At 38.4% G+C, this 19,281-nt stretch overlaps 1 protein-coding gene across 7 annotated transcripts in view; it reads right to left on the bottom strand.

The window, feature by feature from the left end:
• The window catches only part of NCOA3 (nuclear receptor coactivator 3), a 134,817-nt gene that overhangs the window by 54,559 nt on the left and 60,977 nt on the right, over nucleotides 1-19,281 (bottom strand). For 6 of the 7 annotated variants that reach the window (XM_081832613.1, XM_081832612.1, XM_081832611.1 and 3 more), the window contains exon 2: nucleotides 10,217-10,298. The exons of the other annotated variant lie outside the window; for it this stretch is intronic. The gene's annotated coding sequence lies outside the window, so the exon portion shown is untranslated. The remainder of the gene's footprint in view (nucleotides 1-10,216; nucleotides 10,299-19,281) is intronic. 7 annotated transcript variants of the gene reach the window in all.

A 19,281-nucleotide genomic window follows, 5' to 3' on the forward strand; every position in this document is an offset into this window, starting at 1 on the left:
TTATAAATGTAAGGCTGGTGAATTTTACTGAATGTAAACTATACTTAAAGTTATGTAAGGAAAATAGCGCATATTGCTAATCCTGTGATAAATAATAAATGACTGGTATAAGATAAAATAAATTAGCTAATAAAAGAGGGCTATTTCAGTAAGAAAATTTACTTTTTCTAAAGAAGTTCTACAGGAAAAGCAAATTTAGTACATGGGCAGTTAAAGTCAAGTTTATATTTAAAAACTTTAACAAGGGGCGTCTGGGTGGCTCAGTTGGTTGGGCGGCTGCTTTCGGCTCAGGTCATGATCCTGGAGTCCCGGGATCGAGTTCCGCATCGGGCTCCCTGCTCGGCAGGGAGTCTGCTTCTCCCTCTGACCCTCCTCCCTCTCATGCTCTCTGTCTCTCATTCTCTCTCTCTCAAATAAAAAAAAAAAAAAAACTTTAACAAATTTATTTGTTAAATATTAAATAAATATTTAAATAAATTTTTAAATAAATATTTAAATAAATTTAAATTAAAAATATTTAAAAAATAATCTTGCAACAAAATACACAAAAATGCTCATTGAAATTTCATTTATGGGGTGCCTGAGTGGCTCAGTCATTAAGCGTCTGCCTTCGGCTCAGGTCATTAACCCAGGGTCCTGGGATCGAGCCCCGCGTCGGGCTCCCTGCTCCGCGGGAAGCCTGCTACTCCCTCTCCCACTCCCACTCCCCCTGCTTGTGTTCCCTCTCTCATTGTCTCTCTCTGTCAAATAAATAAATAAAATCTTTAAAAAAAAAAGAAATTTCATTCATACATCAAAAACCAGAGGACACTAATGACCATCCATCCCAAATTTAAAAAAGAAAGCCATACAAAACAATACAATATAGTAGTAGCAAAAATAAATTATACACAACATGGGTGAATATTACAAGCAATCAAAGGTTTTTTTAAAAAGCAAGTACAGGGGCGCCTGGGGCAAGCAAGGAGCCCAATGCGGGACTCGATCCCGGGACTCCAGCATCATGACCTGAGCCGAAGGCAGTCGCTTAACCAACTGAGCCACCCAGGCGCCCTAACTTAACATTTTTAACTTAACATTAGTGTTTTTTAATTTAGCATTAAAATTATGCAATATTTTATATAAAGAGGAGTATATATTATATGTGCTACGAAGTGTACTTCAGAAAACACCTATGAACCCACTACTTAAGAACTGGAAAGTTGCTAGGTATACCAGCTTCCCTGTGTGTTTCTCCATCTTACTCTTCCTTCTGCTTCTGTCCCAGAAGTAACAGATATCGTAATTTATTTGCTAAAAACTTAAAAAAAAAAAAAAAACCACACGTGTGTGTTCTTGAACCATGTTTAGTTTTTGTTTCTAGCTTTACAAAAATGAGTGTAATGGACCTGCTTTTTATTTTACTTTTGAAAGATTTATTTGTTTGTTTATTAGAGGGTGCGCTGGGGGGAGGGACAGAGGGAGAGAGAAATCTCTAGTCAACTTCCCCGTGAACTTGGAGCCTGACTTGGGACTCCATCCTATGACTCCAAAACCACGACCCCAGCCGAAATCAACAGTTGCCTGCTCAACTAACTGAGCTACCCAGGCGCCTCTAATGTACTTGCTTTTTTTTTTTTTTTTTTTTTTTAATTTGTTTGAGAGGGAGAGAGGGAACACAAGCAGGGGGGGTGAAAGAGGGAAAAGCAGGCTTCCCGCGGAGCAGGGAGCCCGATGCGGGGCTCGATCGCAGGACCCTGGGATCATGACCTGAGCCGAAGGCAGACACTTAACGACTGAGCCACCTAGGTGCCCCAGCTACTAATACCTTTTTAATATCAAATTCTCTAGAAGGTTATGACAGAACTTTTTAGAAACTAAAATGTTAGTAAAATGTGATATAAAGGCACTTATTAATTATCCTGACCTTGGCAATATATTTTCATTCCTTTATCCAACTACATAGTGGTCTCATTTTAATTAAGATGACACAAAAACTGGTTTAAGAAATTTTCATGTAAAAAAGACTGGTAAGAGACTGTACTTCAAAGAGTTAATTTCCAAGGCCATGAATGATATCATAACCTGAGAGTCTAAAAACTCATGATTTTAAAACTTCTGTGGTTAAAGATGAATTTCTGTTGAATAACCATAGACATATCTTCACTGCTGGGGAATGTCATCTAAAAGATTAGTTCTTAAGGTATTACTGAATTCAGTGATACTTAAATTCTTCCACTGAAAATCATTTCTTAAAGCAAAGAAGAACTTAAACATTGTAAAATTGCAGAAAATGAATGAAGATCCCCTACCACCACCCCTACTCCTACACATAGCAGCATGAACATTTAACAAGATAGCAACTTACTACAAGATAAAAGTTCACAAATTACAGAAAGAAAATGGTCTGACATTTGCAAAGAATCAAGATTTAGGTTCTAATTCAATGGCACCACAAATTAGTTACACAACTTTGATAAAGCCATTAGTTTATCTTAAGCCCCTTTCTACCGTGGGCTCTAAGATGAGACAAAAAGCATTTTATTTTTGAATATTACTCAGATTGGAAATGACAGAAAAAAGTAACTGAGCCTAACGGAAAGAAAAGAATTGCAGAAAAACGGACAGAGCCTTAAGTATATGCAAGAAATATCAAATGATCTAACAAACAGTATTTGGAGTCAGAGAAATCAGGATGAAGGAGGAAAAGAACAAAATACTTGAGGTAATAATGGGCAAAACTTCCCCAAACTTAATGAAAACACCAATCTATACATTGAAGGAACTCAAAGAATCCCAAGGAAAACAAACACAAAGAAATTAGACCTGAATACAGCAGAGTCAAACCGTTTAAAAACAAAAAGAGAAAATCTTGAAAGCAGCGATAAGAAAAAGGATCATACATACAGAGGAACAAGGATAAAAGTTATCTTTTCAGAAACAACAAAGCAATGGAACAACATCTTTAAAGCGCTGAACTACTTTCCAGTGGTGACTATCTCCTCATGAGAACATGCCCCTTACTAAGGACTTCCTCCATCCCAGGGAAGACGAGAGAAACAGCACCTGGTGTGGAGCCCCAATTCCTACTTCATGGAAGTGCAGTGCCCAGAATGCTTATGAAATCACCAACATCCTCAGCCATGCATTAACAGTAGTTCTGCGTGCTGGCTATTTCACTGTCCTTTGCCAACCAGCCTACAGGAGGAAAAGCAAGGCTTACAGAAGGATGCACTTTCAGGGAGGCCTGGGTGGCTCAGTCGTTAAGCGTCTGCCTTCGGCTCAGGTCATGGTCCCAGGGTCCTGGGATTGAGCCCCACATCGGGCTCCCTGCTCAGCAGGAAGTCTGCTTCTCCCTCTCCCATTCCCCCTGCTTGTGTTCCCTCTCTCGCTGTGTCTCTCTCCCTTTGTAAAATAAATAAATAAAATCTTTAAAAAATAATAATAAAAATTAAAAAATAATTTAAAAAATGCTCAGGGGCACCTGGGTGGCTGAGTCAGTTGAGCATCCAACTCTTGGTTTTGGTTCAGTGGTGATCTCATGGGCCGTGAGACTGAGCCCCACATCAGGCTCCATGTTCAACAGGAAGTCAGCTTCAAGATTCTCTCTCTCAGCCCCTCCCAACCCCCGCCCCTGATCACACACTCGCGTACTCTCTAAAATAAGTATTTTTGGGGGGCGCCTGGGTGGCTCAGTCATTGGGCATCTGCCTTCAGCTTGGGTCATGGTCCCGGGGTCCTGGGATCGAGCCCTGCATCGGGTTCCCTGCTCAGCAGGGAGCCTGCTTCTCCCTCTCCCACTCCCCCTGCTTGTATTCCCTCTCTCGCTGTCTCTCTCGCTGTCAAATAAATAAAATAAAATCTTTAAAAAAAATAAATAGGCGCCTGGGTGGCTCAGTCAGTTAAGCGTCTGCCTTCCGCTCAGGTCATGATCCCAGGGTCCTGGGATCGAGCTCCATATCGGGCTCCCTGCTTCTCCCTCTCCCTCTGCCTGCCTCTCTGCCTACTGTTCTTTCTCTATCTCTCTGTCAAATAAATAAAATGTTTAAAAAAATAAATATTTTTTTAAATGCTCAAAGAAGATTTTATGGTTCCCTGTACCCCTGAAACAAATAATACATTGTGTTAATTAAAAAAAGAAGATTTTTATGGTTAACAAACACGTATTTTGGCACCTATGCTAAAAAAAATTTTTTTTAAAAAAACTGTAAATCGGGGGCACCCGCGTGGCTCAGTCATTAAGCGTCTGCCTTAGGCTCAGGTCATGATCCCAGGGTCCTCGGATCGAGCCCCGCATCAGGCTTCCTGCTCAGCGGGAAGCCTGCTTCTCCCTCTCGCACTCCCCATGTTTGTGTTCCCTCTCTCGCTGTGTCTCTCTCTGTCAAATAAATAAAATCTTTTCAAAAAAAAAAAACAAAACAAAACTGTAAATCGGCCAATACATGAGAAGAGCCTTTTTTTTTTAATAAACTCAAGAATCAATTGTGGGACTTCTCTTCAATCAGAGAAAGTAACAAACGCTATCCTACAGTGAACAGGACAAATTATAACAAACTACATTCAGGTATCAGAGAACAGGCAGTGAAAAATTGTGGTCCGTGAGATACGGGAAACATCTGAGGCAACAACAAGAATCCTACCACTACCCAGGCTTTTCTGCCAGAAAGCAATTTCCACATCACAGCACAGGGATAAGGAACCCAAAAAGAGCCCAGCAATCTTGAATTGACAAGATAATGACCACAGTTTAAGATGTCCCAGCTAGCTAGATTTTGCAGGGCAGTTTCTCAGAGTGATTAAAAAACTACAGGAATTGATAAACTGATTCTGAAATTTGTATCAAAATGCAAAAGCCCTAGATTAGCCAAAGCAATCATAACAAGGAAAAAAGTTGAAAAATTCACATTACTTACTCTCAAACCTTACTATAAAAGCTATAGTAATCAGGACAACGTATGTGGGCATAAGACCGATATATAAATCAATGGAAGAGAAAAAAGACCAGAAAGAGATTCTGTTGTACACAGTCAGTTGATTAAGTTAGCAAGACAATGCAACGGAAAAAGGAGAGTCTTTTCAATAGATAGCTCTGGAACAGAATATCCACATTTTAAAAACTGATCCTCAATCCTTTCTTCACATCATACACAAAAATTAAATCAAAGTGGATCAGAGACTTCAATATCAGTCAGAAGTATAAAACTTCTATAAGAAAACACAGGAGAAGAGCTTCATAACCTACAACAGGCAAAGATCTCTTAGTACGTAAAAAAAGCACTAACCACAAAAGAAAAAATTGGTAAGTTGTACTTGAAAATTCAAAATGCCTATTCTTCAAAAAAAAGTTAAGAAAATAAAAGGGAGAAAAAAAAGAAAGTACTCTTAAAATGTATCTGAGAACAATCAGTAGACAGAATATATACTTTTTAAAAACGCCTACAATAAGAAAACTGCTCAATTTTTAAAATGGGCAAAATATTTAAACAGACACTTCATAAAAGAAGAGATATGTGTGGTTAGTAAGAAACTATTAACGGTATCATTAGATATCATGGAAATGCAGGCTGAAATTGAAGAAGTGACAATACCAAATAGGAACGATTCAAACTTGAACTCTTATCTTGCAGGTGGAATATATAACCACTTCAGAAAACAGTTTCACAGGTTTTTTTATAAAGATAAGCATATACTTGGGGTGCCTGGGTGGCTCAGTTGGTTGAGTGTATGCCTTCGGCTCAGGTCATGATCCCAGGGTCCTAGGATAGAGCCACGCATCAGACTCCCTGTTCAGAGGGGAGTCTGCTTCTCCCTCTGCCCCTCTCCCAGCTCGTGCTCGCTCTTGCTCACTCACTCACTCTCGCGCTCTCTCTCTCTCCCTCAAATAAATAAAATCTTAAAAAAAGAACATAAGCATATACTACCTAGAATTTAATTTAAAAATTGAAACAAAAAAAATTTTTTTAATAAAAAGATAAGCAGGGCGCCTGGGTGGCTCAGTCGTTAAGCGTCTGCCTTCGGCTCAGGTCATGATCCCAGGGTCCTGGGATCGAGCCCCACATCGGGCTCCCTGCTCCGCGGGAAGCCTGCTTCTCCCTCTCCTACTCCCCCTGCTGTGTTCCCTCTCTCCTCGTCTCTCTCTCTGTCAAATAAATAAAATCTTTAAAAAAAATAAATAAAAAGATAAGCATACATTTAACATAAGACCCTGCAATTGCACTCCTGGGTATTTATTCAAGAGGGGAAAATCTACACAGTGACTGTACTGTACCTGAATGTTCAGAGCAGCTTTGTCCATCACAGTAGCCAAAAATGAGAAACTAGTCACAAAATGGAATACTACTCAGCAATAAAAAGAAATTACTGATACATGCGATAATGCAGATACATCTAAAAAATATATTATGCTGAGTTAAAGAACTTTTGCAGTGTGACTGTGGTTAAAAACAACAGTCACTCTCATACATTGCTGTTGGGAATCCAAAATGGTGTAATCCTTATGGAATGTGATTTGACAGTATCTAACAAAAACTACATACACATTTACCCTTCAACCCAGTAGTCTCACTTCCAGGAACTTATCCTGAAGGTACACTCCCAAAATGTAAAAATATATATTCACAAGGTTATTCACTGCAGCATTATTTTAATTGCAAAATACTGGAAACAACCTAAATAATACCTATACACAGGCTACTGCTTGAGTAAACTATGGTATATGCACATAATGGAAACTATGTAAAAAATAAATGAGAAAGGGACTGGGGGAACAGCAAGGTTGGTTACCTATGTGAAATGGGGGAAATGGGATGGAAAGGATACAGAAGGGAAGTGTATCTTTTGTATAATTTTAACTTTTGAAAATATCCTTGTTTTCTACAAATTCAAAAATAAAACCAATCAGAATGAGGAGCATTAAAAAAACTGGGAGCACCTGGGTAGCTCAGTCAGTTAAGCGACTTGATTTTGGCTCAGGTCATAATCTCAAGATCTTGAGTTCAAGCCCCACGCTGGGGCTCCCAGCTCCCATCATGGAGCCCACTTTAAAAAACGTGGGGTGCACATGGGTGGGTCATTCAATTAAGCATCCGACTCTTGGTTTCAGCTCAGGTCATGATCTCAGGGTCAAAAGATTAAACTGCACATCACGCTCCATGCCACACGCTCAGTGGGGAGTTGGCTTGTCATTCTCTTCCTCTCCCTCTCCCTCTGCTCCTCCCCCTGCCCCTCTGGCTGCCCCTTCCCTCTTCCCCACACGGGCCTGTGCACTAGGGCGCTCTCTCTCTCTCTCTCAAAAATAAATAAATAAATCTTAAAAAAATCTTTTTAAAAAACTGAAAAACAAAGGAACCTAATTACATTTCAAATGAATACAGAAAGTTGGAGTGAAAAGTGAAAAGTGCAGAGGAAAGGGAAAGCAAGAAAGGAAGGGGAGGTTGATTCAAGTAATTTAAGAATACAATATTTATTTATTCATTCTCAGTCTTGGGCAGGATGGTTTTAAGTTCTTCACTTGGGCAGTGAAGAACTACATATAAATTCTCCACTTTAATTAAGTTTGTTTACTGTGGTGAAATGGGCAAAATGACTCTGAAATTATTTGAGATGTATTATAGGATAGAGTAAATGAGTAAGTGCACTGACAATGTTGGGAGCCAAGTTTTCTCACAACATAAAAAGGGACATAAAAATATGAAATGGTAAGTGCAGAGAAAGAGCCCTGTAGACAGGGAGTGAAGCTGGACATACTGATATAAACTCATGATTTCTAAACTATGTATATGCATGTTGCTATGAATGTGCTTATGTACAAGTATGTTGGTGTATGCACATATGTGTGTATAAGCATGCATATTTTACTAGCTCTATCCACTGAAAGGGTCAACCCACGAGCAATGAGGACACCTTCCCCCATCCCCGCAAGATCCTAGTCTCTAACACTTTCCTCCCCATAAGGACAGGGAGACTGATTAAGAGTTCCACTTTCTATCGCTTAAATATTTATTTACAAAAAAAAAAAGAGTTCTACTTTCTAAACCTAGGACAACTGAAGCATCAAAATAATTAGGTAGAGTAATGAATTTATCAACTGAAAAACCTAGTAATTCATGAGTCCAAACTGACAGACAGGGCCCTTGATTACAGAACAATGTCAAGGGCTGACTCATAAAGGGAATGCTGGAATCAGAAAATAACCATTTTGGAACCAACACAGTGAAAAATAAGATCAAATAAAAATCATCAACAAATGTTAAATCTAGGGCAAATTGTGATGAGAACCATGGTATTTGCATTATCTCCCCACAAAATGCTTGTTGCATGGAAGGAAAATAAACTATACAGTGGAGAAATCTGGCAACATCTTGGCCAAAAAATCAATATTAACATCACAAGAAGGGACAGAAGAAATCATGTGTCTCCAGAAGTTGTGCATGTTTCTCAGGATGTCACATCACCTATACAATATTCCAGCCAAGAATGCATAACCTCAATCTAATCATAAGGAAACTTCAGAGAAATATAAAATGAAGAACAGTCTATTAAAAGGGGGGAAGGGCTGTGTTCTTCAAAAATGTCAATACCATAAAAGACAAAGGCTATGGAAATACTCCAGGAAAAAGGAGGCTAAAGAGAAATAAATACAGTAAATGCAGTACCCGACCCTAAACTGGATTCTGTACAGGAAGCAAAGGAAATGCTGTTAACAGACTTTATTAGGTCAACCGACCAAACTGGAAGACAGACCATACATTTGTGTCAGTGTCCATTTATGAAGTTGGTAACTGTACAATAGTTATATAAGAGAATGACCCTATTCTTAGGGAATACAGAAGTATTAGAAGAAAGAAGCTCAATAAATGTAACTTACCCTCAAATAGTTCAGAAAAGAACTATGCATGCATTTAGAGAGAGGGAAGGAAAGAGTGAGAGCACACACAGATGCAAACGATAAACAAGTGGGTAAATCTGGCTAAAGGATTATCTAGATGTTCTTTATACTCTATTTTTGTCAATTTCATAAATTGGAAATGACTTCCAAATAAAGAGGTTTTTTTTAATAAATAGCATGGAGATAGTTCTCTACTATGTTCAGAATATAATGGGTATATACCATAATTAATTGAAGGATTTTATAGGGAAACAGCAAGAGCTGAGACCAGAGGTTTAGAGAGATTCCCAGATAAAGGACTGTTTCAAATGTCAGAGAAGGGAGTTTGTACTTTTTTTCTGTAAGCCAGGGAATAGAAACTCAGAGCAAAACAGAGGCAATTAAAGGGACATACTTAAGGAAATTTTCTAAGCAAAATTTCAAGTGCTAGAAACAGTAGATAAGAGGGAGTAAAGGGACATTTGAATAAATACAAGATCTTGGCCTAGGAAGTAAGATATTAGCAGAAAGTGGTACAAATACAGGAGACATGAAAACAGAAAACCAGATAAGGCCTGTTTACTAAATTGCTAATATATCAAAGGGGCGGGGGGGGGGGGCGGTTCAAAGGTGACTCAGATTTCAAGCCGAGCTAACCAAAAGAATGACAGTATTATTATTAACAAAAAGAAATTTAAGCAAAGCATAACTGCTTTCTTGGCTATCAGACAACTTTTTCTATTCTCATTTCTCCTACCCTGGTGCTAGATGAGATGTTATATGCCAGCACAAGCAATCTGGGGAAACTAGTCTTCACAGGGTGAAATAGTTTTAAAAATAAGTGGGATTCAGATTTTGAATAAACCCCATTAAAGTATTCACACTAAGGGAAAAGGGGTAGGAGGGTAGTATCTCATATTAAACTGTAACACATAGTTCCCTTCTTCCTCCAAAAAGTTATGTTTGTATATATACACATATATATGAATATACATATATACCCACTTATTTCAAGACCATTCAGTCATTCAATTAATGCTATCATTAAAGAAAAAAACATGAGGGTGTCTGGGTGGCTCAGTCGGTTAAGCATCCGACTCTTAGTTTCGGCTCAGATCATGATCTCAGGGTCACGGGATGGAGCCCCACTTCGGGCTCTGCGCTTAGTGGGGAGTCTGCTTGAAGAGTCTCTTCCTCTGCCCCTCCCTCCACTCTCTCTCTCAAATAAATAAATAAAACTAAAAAAAAAGAGAGAGAGAAACATGAAATATGACACGAGTTTAAGATTAAATCATAAAAGGAAAGGTCAGGATCTTCAGAGGGTGTAGACAGAAAATCACAAAGGATGAAATCAAAGTAAAAGTGAATTACCTGGCTAACCAGTCAAATGACGTTCAAGTAGGAGCTTATTTTTATTGGTCTGTGACTCCACTGTTCAGCAAGTATTTTGATCCTGAAAACAAAAAAGGGGGGAATGGTATTGAATTTTATTGCCCTTTCTTTTTAATATAAGTAGTATTATTAGTCACACACAAGTCAATCTTCCCGATCATTCCCTTCTCTGGACATATGAAACAAGCAAAAACAAAACATGCTATATCAAGTACAAGGCCTTTTCCTAGGAATTTGAGATGATGCCTTATTTTGCCGTATAATACTGTTTCTGCTTAAAAGTCAGGTATAGCATATACAATATACCCTGTCACAGTTTATAAACATGGATAATGAAAAACAGGGGTTGAGGAAACCAACTCCAAGTCCTGAAAAGTAATCAAACCAGATCAGTAATGTGAATTGGGGGTGTCCCCACCTGTCCAAAAGGAATGCTCAACAAATAACAATTAAAAACAATATTGAGGGGCGCCTGGGTGGCTCAGTCGTTAAGTGTCTGCCTTTGGCTCGGGTCATGATCCCAGGGTCCTGGGATCGAGCCTAACCTCAGGCTCCCTTGCTCGGCGGGAAGCCTGCTTCTCCCTCTCCCACTCCCCCTGCTTGTGTTCCTTCTCTCGTCGTGTCTCTCTCTGTCAAATAAATAAATAAAATCTTTTAAAAAATAAAATAAAAACAATATTGAGGGGCGCCTGGGTGACTCAAGTCGGTTCTGCATCTGCCTTCGTTTCAGGTCGTGATCTCAGGGTCTTAGGATGGAGCCCTGCATCAGGTTCCCTGCTCAGTGGGGAGTCTGCCTCTCCCTCTCCCTCTGCCCCTCCCGCTCCACTTGCTCTCTCACTCTCTCTCAAATAAAATCTTTAAAATATATATATATCAATATCGTGGCAGAAGCTAATGCTTAAATATCCGAGTCCAAAAAGATAAATATCTACCAGATGGATGGGTGGATGGATAAAGCAAGCAAGGAAGGAAGAAGAAAAGGAAAAGAGAAGGGGAAAAAAGCCATGGATGTTTTCCTCCCCTCTAGAAAAGAGTGCACTTGGGTCACCAACAAGAAATATTTTTAGGGGCGCCTGGGTGGCTCAGTCGGTTAAGTGTCTGCCTTCAGCTCAGGTCATGATCCCAAGGTCCTGGGATGGAGCTCCACATCAGGCTCCTTGCTCATCAGGGAGCCTGCTTCTCCCTCTCACTCTGCCTGCCACTCCCCCTGCTTCTGCTCTCTGTCAAATAAATAAATAAAATCTTTAAATAATACACAAAAAGAAAGGAAATATTTTTAAGTGGGAGAGGAAAATGAAAGGCAGTTCTTCAAAAATAATCTGCAATAAAATACATGAACATATAAACAGCTTTCTTGCACTGGAGGAAGCAGCCTCTGGTACAGCAAGAAAGTGAGCCAATAAAACATTCACCTTCACCTTACAAACTTCCAAATATAACAATAAAGCAACAATCTGACTACCAATAATTCTAGTGGTGTATATATATGAAGACAACAGCCATAACTATACCCTAAAGTTCATGCTGGAATTGGCAAGTCTGTTGGGAGGCGGTACAAGAAAAAACAATATATTTACAAGTTCTGTATCATAGCCATAGCCAATCCACATGGAGTATATAGGAACAACCAACCACAATCTAGCTGCATCATGTGAAGGGTCTGTTGCACATGCGAAACCCAATTTAAAGGTGAGAAAATTGAGGGGTAGCAAGGAAGCTCATCATATGTGGTTCACAAAAGGATAGGAGGAAAATCCAGGTAGTGTATAAATGCCATGCAATTAAAGTATAAAAAAGAGCTATTATATCTACTAACATATCTATTTCTAATTACAGTATAGTCTCTAGCTTATAATTGAGATTTCAAAAGGAAGCGGATTCTTGGAATATAACTTCTAATCCACAATAATATGACTACTTGTTAGCATACAGTTTAAGAGCAGAAGCTCAGGGCGCCTGGGTGGCTCAGTCGGTTAGGCGACTGCCTTCAGCTCAGGTCATGATCCTGGAGTCCCGGGATCGAGTCCCGCATCGGGCTCCCTGCCCGGCGGGGGGTCTGCTTCTCCCTCTGACCCTCCCCCCTCTCATGTGCTTTCTCTCATTCTCTCTCTCAAATAAATAAATAAAATCTTTAAAAAAAAAAAAAAAAGAGCAGAAGCTCTGGAGTCCACCAGATCTAGACTCAACTCCCAGCTTTCACTTACTAACTAGGTACCCAACTTAAAGACTTCTTTGAGCCTTAGATTTATGATCATAAAACGGGAATCAATCTTCTCAAGGTTCTTGCGAAGATTAAGTGAAAATGCTTAAATTACTTATCAGTACCTGATACATAAATACTCAATAAATTAAGGGACCTCTGGGTGGCTCAGCCAGTTAAGTGTCTGCCTTCAGCTCAAGGTGATCCCAGGGTCCTGGAATAGAGCCCCACATCTGGCTACCAGCTCAGTGGGGAGCCTGCCTCTCCCTCTCCTCCCTGCTCGAGCTCTCGCTCAAATAAATAAAATCTTTTTAAAAATTAATTAAAACTATTACTAGTCAACAAACAACAATTTGACATCTAACTTAAGAATGTCCAAGTACATTCAAATAAAAAATAGGGGGAAAAAAACAATCATTAGTTTTAGTGTTTAAATGAATTCAATGTTTTATTACTTGAATTTTTATGATATCTAATTTAATTAGAGGAAGGTGAAAGGAAAAGCAGGCAGAACTTCTGTAAAGAAAGCCCAAGGCTTTCTGGCCTAGTTTTAAATCAAGTTTCATTTCAGAAATGGTTCTTTTGTTTTGCTCCTTTTTATGGGGGAAGGACAAAGGTTGTGGGGTAGGGTTAGTACCTACAGAACAAGAGGGGTGGATAGGAAAAGGTATCTGAGTCAGAATGTACCTAGTACCATAAGCAGGAAACAAGTACTGCTGCCTAGTGTGGAAGGTTGGCAAGAGAACCTACATTAATACAAGTATTACACTGCTGGTGAGAAATACCCAAAGGAGTGCTAACCCAAGCTAATCTGTACCCCATAATCCCCTGGATCCAAAGAAACACCATCTCCAAAATGTCCCCCTCCCAGGAAATGTGCAGTTGGACTACAGTGATCCCCAAAAAGTCATAGATCAATGACTGGCTTGCCTACCAGAACCTTGCAAGGGGTAGATAAGCTAAAAAGTACTATATACCAGGGGTGTCTGGCTGGCTCAGTCAGAAGACCATGCGACTCCTGATCTCGGGGTTGTGAGTTCGAGCCCCATGCTGAGTGTAAAGATAACTAAAAAAACAAATAAATAAAACTTTTAAAAATAAATAAATAAAAAGTACTGTGAAGTAGGGGACCTGGAAAACTGCAGTTAAGTTATCTAGAACCAAGATTCTGCAAAGCCAACAGTCCTAGCAGATTTCTTGGGACTTTATTTTTTACTTTTAACAAAAGTAAGCATATTCTTACCCCTTTTCGTAATTTGGACTTTGGTCCATCACACAAACAAAAATCACACTAACAAAAACTAAATAACATGTCCTCAAAATACTAAATATGGGGGGGGATTAATTTTTCTACTAGAATTAATGAAAAATGTGACTGATGGGAGCCACATTATCAAAGCCTGCATCAGTAGAAATCTAATGGGAAAGAAAAAAAAAATCAAACTGAGCTTTGTTAATAGCTAGTCTGAGAAGATGTGCCTCAAGGCCAGAACAAAGAATCAAACTGGGGGAGGGGAACTGACAGAGAAGAAAATCCAAACTATACAATCCTGATGCCTGGAAACAGTAAATGGGCAAAAGAGGCCACTGAAGATCATGAACACGTTTTTCTTCTGCTGTTGAAAATGGAAAGGGAACAAGGACTCTACTGTTAATCGTATTAAGCTCATTGTTCCCAGGGAATCCCTCCTCAGTTCCCTAAAAAAAAAAAATCATACGGATGGGGATCACCCTCTTTGGGAAAAGTCGGCTCTTGCCCACTCATCTCCAAAACACTACAGAATAAGTTTACCCATCAATTTCAAGGTAAGGGTTACATAAAATTGGTGTAAATGAAACATTATTTTGCAATTCAGATTTATCAAATATATAGGTGCTGTTTTTTGGGGTTTTTTTCCAAAACTGTAACAACAGATTTTACTTGCAACAGTCAACCCCAACAAATCTGTAGCTAAGCTGAAAGGGAAGAACCAAATATAAGTTAAAAATCATATGAAAATTTAAAACTATTTCTAGAGGTGCCACTTTTTTGGAGCTGTGTAAACTTACAGTTTAAAAAAAACTTTAAGAAAAAATTTATTTACTATTAGTCCATTATGTGTTTTAATAAATAGTAAGCAAAAATGTATTTGGTACCCAAGTGTACGTTGGTAATATATTGATGACAAACTTTTTTTTTTTTTTTTTTTTTTATTTATTTGACAGAGAGAGACACTGCGAGAGAGGGAACACAAGCAGGGGGAGTGGGAGAGGGAGAAGCAGGCTTCCCGCAGAGCAGGGAGCCCGATGCGGGGCTCGATCCCAGGACACTGGGATCATGACCTGAGCCGAAGGCAGACGCTTAACGACTGAGCCACCCAGGCACCCCGATGACAAACTTTTTTAAATACCATAATCTTTTTTACAAGGGAGGGCAGGAATTATTTCAAATTACAGCATATACATGTTTAGTAAAGTAAGGACAGGGTTAAAAAAAAACTAACAATGTATTACTACTTATCTCGTGATATATACTAGAAAGGACTAAGCTGATTCATACTAATTTATTCTACATAGTCATTTAATAAATTACAATAAATGTTTAATTCTATATGGAGTCAACCTAAAAACTTAAATGATGCAGTGAAAACAGAAGCCTTGCTTGCTTTCAGAAAACCTACGTTTTGGAAGTCCAGCTTCTTGAAGGGACCTTGTATGAGACATTTAAATTAATTAAATGCTTCCTGTGTACCTAGGAGATGCCAAGTGTTACACTGGCCTGCAAGAAGTATGAGCAAAATATGGTACCTATCACTAATTAGAAAAGGAGAAGCAGGTATCAATAGGCCAAAATGCAACTCCGTTCATTCAGCAAATACGTGATGAGCATCCACTCACTACATGGCACCAGACACCAGCGATACAAGGAAGAACCAGAAGATGAAGACGTAGAGTCCAATGAGAATATTAAAAGAGAGTAGAGAACTACCTTGCCTTTTTCGAAGGACTGATGTGGTCACTGTAAAACAAACCCAAAACCACTTACTTCAGCAGAGAGACAGAGAATTAATGAAATTCAAATGTACAGATAATTTCTACAATTATTTTCCACAGTTATCATAACTAAAATGCCTTTATAATAAAAGACAAAGTAAAGAAGAAAAAAACTTTCATAAAATGTTAGCCATTTGTGTAAAAATCACATGAGACATAGGAAATATTAATGGCATATATAAAGGTTGCTGAAAATGAAAGCTATTTTTAACTCAACATATCCAGGAAACTATGCCATACACTTTGATTACACAACAATACTATCCACTGATGAACAATGGCAGTAATATAACCATTCTGCATTTTTAAAATTACCTTGAGATTAAAGGAAACAACTAAAAAATCCAGTTGGCAGACCAGTTTATTAACAAGCCCCCATATCTTTGGCTAAGTTGTAGTAAGTACTAACATGGTTACTAAAACAGTCATGTAAGCAAGTCACTTGCTGGTGCCTGTTCGGCCTCCCCATCCCCCCCCATCCCCCCCCACCACCGCACCCCGCCGGCTCTTGGAAAAACTGCATGCAGTGCTGCACGATCACACAAAATAAATACAGGAAAGGGGGTGGGAGGATTGGGTGGGGAGCTGAGCGAAGCTCTGGGCTCCACCAGTGGAAGGCGTTCCACAAGAATTGCTACAGGGTCAAAAGTTTACAGTGGTTTCAATTTCACCTTTTAGCAGCCAATCAGAAAACAGAGACTGCATGCTGACCCCTCAGGCTGCAAATGAACATTAACTCATTGGCTACCAGGACTGCATATATTCATTTTCTTGTTAGGATTTCATTTTTCGATTTTTCTTCTCTTTTTTTGAGGGGGTTAGGGAGAGGCAAAGAACACTTTAAGTTCAAGGTGACAATTTTTACTTAAGACCATGTATTTTAAACAGGTATGTGAGGGAAGAAATGATCGAGTAATTATCTTTCTCCTTGAAACCAGTTTCTTTATCCTATAATATCTAACAAACTAATCATTAATGCTAGTATCAAATCAAGACAAAGAGTGAACTTAGGTTAAGGAGAAAGATTTATCTCCAAGAGATTGCAATTCTAAGAACAATTTATAATATCATGAAAGACAATGTTGCTTGTGAAACCAATATTGCACTGTTAACAAACTAGAATTTAAATTAAAAATTTATAAAGAAAAAAAAGATGTTGGTGTGTCTCCAGTGAATGCTTTAAAAATAACTCAGATAGGGGTGCCTGGATGGCTCAGTCGTTAAATGTCTGCCTTCGGCTCAGGTCATGATCCCAGGGTCCTGGGATCCAGCCCTGCATTGGGCTCCCTGCTCCACTTGGGCTCCCTGCTCCGCAGGAAGCCTGCTTCTCGCTCTCCCACTTCCCCCTGTTTGTGTTCCCTCTCTCACTGTGTCTCCCTCTGTCAAATAAATAAAATCTTTAAAAATAAATAAATAAATAATAAAAATAACTCAGATAATGAAAACATTTTAAGTTTTATTTACATTCCAATTTTTTATTTGCATAAATTCCTCATCTCTTCTCCAAATCATTAATATAAACATGCAACATACCTGTCCTTTTCATACTCTGCATCTACCAAAATGCAGGTACAGCTCCTAAGGTTTAAGCTTTCTTTTCCCATATTTCACCTTTCCAAACACTTCAGTACCAAGGAGTGATCTTTTCACACAATAAACTCAAGAGTGAACCCTTTGGCAATACACACAACTGCTCCCTAATTCATTCGTTCATTCATTTTATGTAAATCTATGAATGCAGTAAACATCACTAAACTAATCCATTAAATAACTGTTTTCGGCATTCAAAATTTAACACTGAGCAAGGGTAAAATGAAGATCTGTACCTTTACACACCTTAATTATACTACATTAAAGGACTAAATTTCTTAGAAGCATTACATGATAAAAGTGAAACAGGCAATATTAACAGTTCTATCAAAATGATCAGTTAAATCCTAAATAAGCAGATGCGTGAATCAGTAGTTAGCAATACTGCTCATTAATAGAAGGTGGTCGAGTTTTAGCAGTCTTACTTAAATTTAAACTTCTATTTAGAAGCCCCTGTAGGCACTACCACTATCTAAGAAAATGATTTCATGTAAGATACTCATTTTCTTATCCAAACCAGCAAAATTTAGAAACCAGTTATTTCTGAACACCCAAATATAGAATATACAAAAGTGCCAATATATAAAAGTGTATAACCAATACAAAAAAGTGCCTTAATATATGACCGCTAGAAGACTTCAAAATTAATCCATATAGTGTATAAAGTTTCCAAAGCAATTTAATGTCAGTTAAGGTAGTAATAAACTTGATGCTGATACATAAAGTTTTTTTAATTCAGCATTAAAACAAGTAATTTTCTAGTAACAACTCACAAGCCTTCATGACGTTTATGCATATTTGCCAATAAAAAAATCTACATTTAAAATCTAGTATTTTTAAGCATGGCTTGCAGAAGCGCCTTTTATATATTAAATTAGAGGAGTCGTCTGTATATCTTCTTTTTACAAGATGGCCTCATTTTGAAAGAAAATGGATGCGATAAAATTTTACATCAAGTCAGCATGTTAGCAAGAAGCTTTTTTGTGTGTTCTGAATTTGATTAATACAAGCCAAGGTCACTTCCTGAAAGATGCCTACCACTGCAGCTGCAGGCAAACTAGGCTCCCGAGCAAGGATGGGGGGAAGGGAATGGTGATGGCATTCATTAACACTGAGATAAACTTCCATCTACACTAGCAGCTATGTAAGAAGGGGGCAACATGAAGATCCCAGAATTCCTGGTTAAATATAAAGATTAACATATTTCCAGTTATTAATATTTAAAAACAGAAATTTATTTCATTATATATAATGCTCATGGTCAAAACCATGTCAAAGATATCGTCAGGGTGCCTGGCTAGCTCAGTAGGTGGATCTCGGGGCTATGAGTTCCAACCCCACGTCGGGTGTAAAAGATTACTTAAAAGCAATCATTCAATAAATAAATAAATAAAAAGATCTCTTCACTGCTACAATATATTAAAACATTTCGGGGCACCTGGGGGGCTCAGCTGGTTAAGCATATGCCTTCGGCTCACGTCATGATTCTGGGGTCCTGGGATCAAGCCCCACATCCGGCTCCCTGCTTCTCCCTCCCCTCCCCGCTCTCTCTATCTAGGTCTCTATCTCCCCCAAGTAAGTAAATAAAATCTTCTAAAAAATAAAATAAAATAAAAATAAAACATTTCACTACTAGTATTACATAAATCATCTAATACCAAATACTGAAGTAAACTTAGCATTAACACAATAAGATCTGTATGCAAAACAGCCTACAAAGGAAGAGACAGGCCCTTGAAGAAAATAGAATCAGAGATTCAATTTCTCTGATCGAAAAACCAAGGGTAACCTGAAGTCATGAAAGTAGAAATTCAAAATAAAAGCCTATATTGCAAAATACTCGCTGAAGTTTTGTACTGAAATTCAATTAATTTTCCTCTTACCTACATTAATACAAGTATTACTGTTTCTATACTCAAAATAAAAATATCATCAAAACAAACATTATCAGTAACTAGCATAAACCCTCTCCCTGAATGATTTAATATCAAGATTTAATTGAGCAACTACTATGTACAGCTAGGAAACCATACTAAGTACTTTGGCTGTCCTCTATGAGATGCTATATACATTTCAACTAATTGGATAAAATATTGAGTAAGGAAATCTATATGCTCATTTTCTAATTTTCTATTTAATCTTGGATAAATTATATTGGTTTTGTGTGCCTCATTTTTCCTACCTGCCAAATGGAGTTATACAGGAACAACGATATTCCAGA

This window comes from Leptonychotes weddellii, chromosome 10 (genome assembly GCF_054177405.1).
Source record: "Leptonychotes weddellii isolate Sample4059 chromosome 10, ASM5417740v2, whole genome shotgun sequence".
In the NCBI taxonomy this organism is placed as follows: Eukaryota; Metazoa; Chordata; class Mammalia; order Carnivora; family Phocidae; genus Leptonychotes; species Leptonychotes weddellii.